The sequence below is a fragment of the Polyergus mexicanus genome, unplaced genomic scaffold (genome assembly GCF_030449975.1).
Source record: "Polyergus mexicanus isolate NDT 795.1 unplaced genomic scaffold, iyPolMexi1.0 SCAF_22, whole genome shotgun sequence".
Taxonomy (NCBI): domain Eukaryota; kingdom Metazoa; phylum Arthropoda; class Insecta; order Hymenoptera; family Formicidae; genus Polyergus; species Polyergus mexicanus.
The window spans coordinates 5,495,528-5,503,797 of record NW_027223342.1 but is presented as its reverse complement, the minus strand read 5'-3'; positions in this window follow the sequence as shown (position 1 = coordinate 5,503,797).

Sequence of the window (8,270 nt, the reverse complement as noted above, 5' to 3'; positions counted from 1 at the left end):
GCTGGATGTAGAGCGGCGACCGCAGACCACGCGAAACACGCATTGTCATTAGATTGCACGTTGATTACCGCTCTCTTCATCATTATCGCCCGCGGTAATTTTGTATGACATCCCGCGCACAAAGGATTATATTTATTTATATTTACAGTTAAATCGAGTATTCGCGATAATGCCCACCCGCTCCTGCGTTCCTGAAAGTCTTCGAGCGATGCTAGAGTGGGCTCGACAACGCGTCGCTCGTATCATTCGCGTAAATCGGATGTGCGAAAGAGTTCATAGTTTCTCGTATTGATACTTTTATTTGCGCGCTTATCACCCGTCACAAATTCATTATTGAACAATGTATTAATTTTCACATTAAAGGGTTTTTACATCACATTTTGCACGTGTTCGAGCACAATATCTTTGGCATCCTCGAAAAATTGACGAGGCTCGATGTGATTATGATTTATAACCGCACCTGTCAATATGCGGTCTCGAATATCGATCTCTCGCCAAATCAATCCGTACGTATTGCCGCGTACTGCATCCTGCGCCCGCGTGTACAAAACGCCTGCGTAATGAGTTCTTCAATCCCTCGAGTCGTGCGATTCGGGTAATCATCGATTGTCGAATCCCGATCGATAATCGTGGACGTTTGATTCGGCTTTGCTCTTCTACCGATTCGATATATTCGTCGCATCGTTGCTCCCACGCAACGTACTCCTCTATCGAATTCAACCTTGCAGATTGCTCGCGTAGATTTCGTTCGGCATTGTTTTCCGCCATATTTCTAAATTTATGCCAAAAATTTTTGCTAACAAGATGCGCTTATTAATAGCTCTTGTCTCGGAACTCTTTGCGAAAATACTGACAGGGTATGCCTCTTTACCATGATTTTATATTCTATCTTGATGTTTCTTTTCATCATGTGTATCAACTAAATCTTTATTTCGCGATTTGTCACGTACATTTTGACTAATGTCGATTATTGCATTTTTTGTCGTCTAGAGATGATGTCGAATCCCAGGTGCATCGCAAAAGTTTCAAATTACGCTGCTGTCCAAGTATGTTAGTGCAATTTAACCTTGATAATTATTCTTATATTTCACGATTTTGTCATGTTTTGACACGCGCGTTTGGATATCTGAGGATGATATCATCGCGAAGCAGTCGCACATTAGCGCTTGAAAATTTTATATTATGTTGCATTTTTGTGCATTTGGCTAAATCTCACACCTGGTGATGATGTCATCGCGAAGCAGCCGTATATCGGCGCTTGAATAGAAAAATTGAAAAAAATATCGCGTCATCAATGATCTCCACTACATTGCAATTTTGCAACGCTAATACATACTTTAAATATGTTCAATACGTTCAGTATTTCATCGACCACTTGTGTGAAAGGTTCATATAACAATGTATCCCGCTGAAGAAAGCCGCATGAATTATTACGTTCCGATTCAAGATGCTGATGAAACTTCACCGTGTAAGAAGAAGAAATGTAACAAGTAAGTTTTAATTAACTTGAAGAATTTTTATACTTTTTAAAAATTTTTTTACACCTTTTAAATATTTATATAAATAATATTGTTTTTACTCCCTAGCATTTCATTCGGGCCTCGTCGCGCGGTTCGTATACTCGGAAGACGATACACCTTAACCCCGACGTCGTACAAATATTTGGACATTGGAATAAACGTTGGAGCTGTATCTTGCGTGGAATTGGTTCTCGGCGATAATCGGGGCAATCAAATAATATTGCCTTTTGAAATGTGGAAATCGCTAATGCAAAAACGTGCGGACATTGAACGGCTTCTACATTCGACTGAAATCCCATTGCGGATTCGAGATTTGACATTCGAAGTGGTTAAAATATCTGATTCGAATATTATAAAAATAGGATTATCCAATAATTCTTTACATATGAAACCGCCAACTCTATTCTATTTATTCGATTTTTAAAAATGCATAGATCATATGTATTACTGGTTATGCGAAAATACGCATACTGTAAATGAAAAATTCAAACAATTTGTAACTGTTTTACAACAGAATAATATCGCTAATGTATGCGACGCTGCAAAAACGATACATGAAAGTGATATGTTTAACAGCGAATCGCTCATAGATTGCGAGTTATTGACATTTGCTGTTAATGATGTTCTTCACGAGGCTTGTAATAAATAAGTTATTTTACTAATTATCTGTGAATTTAATTATTTATCCCATCCTTTATGTATGAATAAAACGATGTAATAGATATGCACAGTCTGCAAAACTTAAATCTTTCTCTCGACACACTCTGCTAAAGATGTAGAAAAATGATGAGGTAGATGAGACGTGATACTCCAGTTAGAAGGGGACAAAAGATATAAAACTAAAATATATATAATCGAGAGGAGTGTGTAACTTTATAATACGCAATCGTCTTCGCCCTTATGACGATCTTAACAGTATGTGTTATGGCTGATAAAGAAGTTATTGTTATTGAAGATGAGAATGTCATTCTCGAAGATGATAATTTGATGGAAATTGAGAATTTGTCGGACGATTCATCAGACGAAGACCGCATACTTTCGGAGGATTCCGATTACAATAGTGATTGCAGTAGTGTTATTATGGATATAAATCAACGTACTTTAAACCGAGTTGAAATATATAGTTTAGGTTCGGTAAAAATGTGCTGTATATACTTTAATTATAAAAGTGAAGACAACGAAAAAATTTGCACATGCAGTTTTATGCGTATTTCAGACTTATTTTCGAATATTCGTGTTGTGCGACAGCATGAAAGTGCATTTTATGACCTAATCCGTTTTGCGGAGAATGTAGAAAACCGCTGTACCAGATAATGCTTTGCTATATGTGCCCAATTTGCACTGTATAAGCTGGACAAAACTTGTGTTGTGAAAAGACTTAAATAGAAAATATGGGGGATTCCGAACATTTTGCGGAATTAGAACAATTTCTATGGGAAGATTTCATGCAGGTGAACTGGATGTGTGCATGCGAGTTATGGGAAAGAACATGCTTTAAATGTCTCGAGTGGTTGGAAGAACAGTACCGACTCGAGATGTTACAACAGGAGCATGGAATTCAATCGCTGGCTAGCCAAATCGCGCGACTTGAATGTTTGAGGCATTCGTTATGCAAAAAATACAACGCTTAGATGTCCGTGTCCCGGCGCTATCGACAAACACTCCTGTTACGTCAATTGTACAAATGGTGCAAGGTCAAGCAATCGGCTTGAAGAAATCTCGTACAATAGATTTGGATCATTGTCTGCGAGATCATTATACAGTGACGTCCAAGGATTGGGAATTTGATATATAAAACATTGCTGACGTCTTGTTATGGGTGAGAACCACATTGAAATACTCGAAGAATTGTATCTATTTAAAAAAATTTTATATTTGAATTATTTAATAAAATTTCTTTTCTGTTTCAGAAGGAGCGCCGCCTATATATTTTATATTTTTATTATTTTTTATTATTACTTTTATCACACACACACACACATACGCGCGCGCGCGCGCACACGAACACATTGTATTATATATACAATTATTGAATAAACTTATTATTATTATTATATTAAAAAATATCGATTATTTCTGCATCTTCTTCTTTCCTTTTCCCACATGCATGCCTCGCATTATCTCTCTTTCTCCCGCGAATGTCATCTTTTTCCCACGCCAATGCGGACGCTATCCTTCTCCTACACGCGTGCATGCCCCGCGCTATCTCTCGCACCGCCTTGCGAACGCCGTATCATCCACGCGCATGCTTCGCGCTATCATTCTCTCTCTCTCTCTCTCTCTCTCTCTCTCTCTCTCTCTCTCTCAAGTGCATGCGGACGCTATCCCTCTCCCACACATTGCGAACGCCTCGCGCCATCCTTTTCCAACGTGCATGCAAACGCTATTCTTGTCTTACGCTTATATGGACGCCTTGCGCTATCCTTCTCCCACGCTCATAGAATATCATTAGCGCTATCCTTCTCTTACACATTGCGGATGCCTCGCGTTATCTCCCTCACACCTACTCGCGGCATCGTATCTTCGCGTTCCCTCTTTCCCGCGGGTCCATCGCTAACCGATTTCGTGCGGTCCCCCTGTCCCCTCTCCGCGGACCCCTCGCCTACCGTTTCGGAATATATATATATATAATGCGAATGGCGGTGTGTGGTTGACAAGAATGCAAATGCATGCATGTGTGTGTACAAGATGCGGATTCGGGTAGCGGTGTGGTCGTGTCGGTCGCGGTGCATCCGAATTACATGCACGTATGCGCGGCGCGGAGCGCGATTTCGGCGGTTCGATATAATATTGATTACGCGAGCGGATCGTGATTTCGGCAGAGGCCGCTAATTACCGCGCGATAATTTCGGTCGGGCCGGTGGGCGGTCCTTAGATGCGCCTGTATCGATTCGGTTGCGTCAATCGATGTCGCGGCAGGATTAGATCCTCCCCCTGAGCGGGACTTAGCGCGCCGTCTTAACGGCGATTCCGATTTCGTAAATGGCGGTCGCGGAATTACGATCCGTTCGTGAGTAACGTTTTGTCGTGTCGTCCGGGATAGTCGGTCCGTGGAATGCAGGAGTGCAATGGCCGACGGGAACACCCGTCAATGGCAGGGAATTCCCTACCACTGGAAGATCGCCGTTGCACGTAGGTCGACGGATTTATTCGAGGTGTCGAGAACTCTCGACGGAGGTTGAGTACGCCCAACCCCGTTTCCCTCTTTTGTATACGGTCGGATGGATCGCTCTCGGAGATGCCGCAAACTCTCGGCGGAGGCTGGGTACTCCCAACCCCGTTTTCTCTCTCCATAAGCGGTTATAGGATCGTAGCGGATTTCCAGGCGTCTTACTGACTCTGGCGGTTGCGGAAGATCTGGTCTGGAGATGTGAAACGTGCCCTATTTATACCGCTTTTCCGGCGGGTGCGCGTGCGTAATATGCCTTAATGTTTAAGGCATGTTATTTAATGTTGAACCGCCGCGCGCGACTCGGGCGGTTTCGGGAACGGTTGGTACGGTTACCCGAGCGCGGCGACGGTTCCGGGTAAACACGCGGCTTAACGGCGGTTACAAATTGGAACGTTTATTAATCTTTTAAAAATGGGCGCTCGGCGCTTCCGCATTATGCCCGACCGATGTTTGTCGGGCGGCGGACTTCCGGCGGATCGACGGCCGGGTAACGGTGGAGGGATGCACACAATTGTATGAAATTATGGTAAATATTTAGATTAACGTACCCACCTCCAATGACTTTGACCTTGACATATGTTGTCAAGGTCACTGACCTGAGTAACATCCAAGAGATTTAGCCGTCGCTCAAAAAAATTGAAATGAAATGTACGTAATTTTCAAACAACGTGTATATAAGAATAGTGAGATTGTATGTTGACCTACTGTAGAACTTCTCAATGTTTATTATTGTTTACTAGAAGTTTTCACTTCTCTATTATTGCCAGTCTTTGTGTTACTCTTGTCAAATTATCATGTATCTATACGAATTTCTACATTTAACACATAATTCAGATGATTTAATAAATTATCTATGTGATAGACAAGTAATTAGGCGTGAAATTGAGTATCGAAAATGTAGAAACGTATTGCGTTATCGAACTGAAAATGAAAATTTAATATTTCGTTGCATTAATAAATATTATAAGATAATTCGTAAACGAAAGCGACAACGACTAACATGTAACTTTGTGTTATCTGCATTGCATGAAACTTGGTTTGCACAATTTCGATTAGGATTCCCAAAAGCTTGTCGCTTTATTGGATATTTCATAACACTTAAGCATGCAGACCAAACGTTTTTACGAATTGGAAATGAGCTACTAGTGTAGTCGATTGGAAGAATTTTTGTTGAGAGATAAATAATAGCATTTTTCAAAGCAATTACATTAACCATTACTTTATTTTATGTTGTTATATTATTTTCTTATTAATAGTTAATATTTTTATATATATATGTATATATGCATAAATATACATACATATAAATATATATATATATATATATATATATATATATATATATGTGTGTGTGTGTGTGTTATAATTTTAAAGTGTTCGAATTGTCTGTCTAGCTGTGCAATGCAAATATAAATTATTAATTATTCTTATGGTCTATATATGATGATTATTTCTGCATCACCCGCTGGCGCGCTCGAGCGTTGGCTACATACGGGGTGACTCGCAAGTATGAATAATATTCTACAAGTTAGATCTTTGCTTTGAACGAATAATTTTCTCTGGATTTTTACTTTTTTCACCTCCTATGGATGCATTAACAATAAATATGTTATTTAAATAAAATTTTGACGTGCGGCTAAGACGTCACAGCACAGAGCAGAGATCGCTATGTAGGCAAGTTTTGCTCGTTCGGAACGTCTTAGTTGCGTGTCAGTAAGCGAGTTTAGTCGAAAATTCTTATACAACATCATGGAAATTAATGATAAACGCTTTTCTTGGCACAGAGCAGAGATCGCTACGTAGGCAAGTTTTGCTCGTTCGGAACGTCTTAGTTGCGTGCCAGTAAGTGAGATTTGCAGAAAATTCTTGTACAACATCAAGGAAATTCAGGAGAAACACTTTTCTTGGCACAGAGTTGAGATAGCTATGTACGTAAGTTTTGTTCGTTTGGAACATCTTAGTTACGTGTCAGTAAGTGAGATTTGCAGAAAATTCTTGTACAACATCAAGGAAATTGAGGAGAAACGCTTTTCTTGGCACAGAGTTGAGATAGCTATGTACGTAAGTTTTGTTCGTTCGGAACGTCTTAGTTACGTGTCAGTAAGTGAGATTTGCAGAAAATTCTTGTACAACATCAAGGAAATTGAGGGTAAACGCTTTTCTTGGCACAGAGCAGAGATCACTATGTAGGCAAGTTTTGCTCGTTCGGAACGTCTTAGTTGCGTGTCAGTAAGTGAGATTTACAGAAAATTCTTGTATAACATCAAGGAAATTGATGATAAACGCTTTTCTTGTAACAGAACAGAGATCGCAATGTAGGCAAGTTTTGCTCGTTCGGAACGTCTTAGTTACGTGTCAGTAAGTGAGATTTGCAGAAAATTCTTGTACAACATCAAGGATATTCAGGAGAAACACTTTTCTTGGCACAGAGTTGAGATAGCTATGTAGGCAAGTTTTGCTCGTTCGGAACGTCTTAGTTGAGCGTCAGTTAGTGAGATTTGCTGAAAATTTTTGTACAGCATCAAGGAAATTGAGGAGAAACGCTTTTCTTGGCACAGAGCAGAGATCGCTATGTAGGCAAGATTTGCTCGTTCGAAACGTCTTAGTTGCGTGTTAGTAAGTGAGTTCAGTCGAAAATTCTCGTATAACATCAAGGAAATTGAGGAGAAACGCTTTTCTTGGCACAGAGCAGAGATCGCTATGTAGGCAAGTTTTGCTCGTTCGAAACGTCTTAGTTGCGTGTTAGTAAGTGAGATTAGTCGACAATTCTTGTGCAACATCAAGGAAATTGAGCAGAACCGCTTTTCGGCACATTGTATTAAGAACGCTATGTACGCAAATTTTGATTGTCCGGAACGTCTTAGTTACGTGTCAGTAAGTGAGATTTGCAGAAAATTCTTGTACAACATCAAGGAAATTCGGGAGAAACACTTTTCTTGGCACAGAGTTGAGATAGCTATGTACGTAAGTTTTGTTTGTTTGGAGCATCTTAGTTACGTGTCAGTAAGTGAGATTTGCAGAAAATTCTTGTACAACATCAAGGAAATTGAGGAGAAACGCTTTTCTTGGCACAGAGCAGAGATCACTATGTAGGCAAGTTTTGCTCGTTCGGAACGTCTTAGTTGCGTGCCAGTAAGTGAGATTTGCAGAAAATTCTTGTACAACATCAAGGAAATTCAGGAGAAACACTTTTCTTGGCACAGAGTTGAGATAGCTATGTAGGCAAGTTTTGCTCGTTCGGAACGTCTTAGTTGAGCGTCAGTTAGTGAGATTTGCTGAAAATTTTTGTACAGCATCAAGGAAATTGAGGAGAAACGCTTTTCTTGGCACAGAGCAGAGATCGCTATGTAGGCAAGATTTGCTCGTTCGAAACGTCTTAGTTGCGTGTTAGTAAGTGAGTTCAGTCGAAAATTCTCGTATAACATCAAGGAAATTGAGGAGAAACGCTTTTCTTGGCACAGAGCAGAGATCGCTATGTAGGCAAGTTTTGCTCGTTCGAAACGTCTTAGTTGCGTGTTAGTAAGTGAGATTAGTCGACAATTCTTGTGCAACATCAAGGAAATTGAGCAGAACCGCTT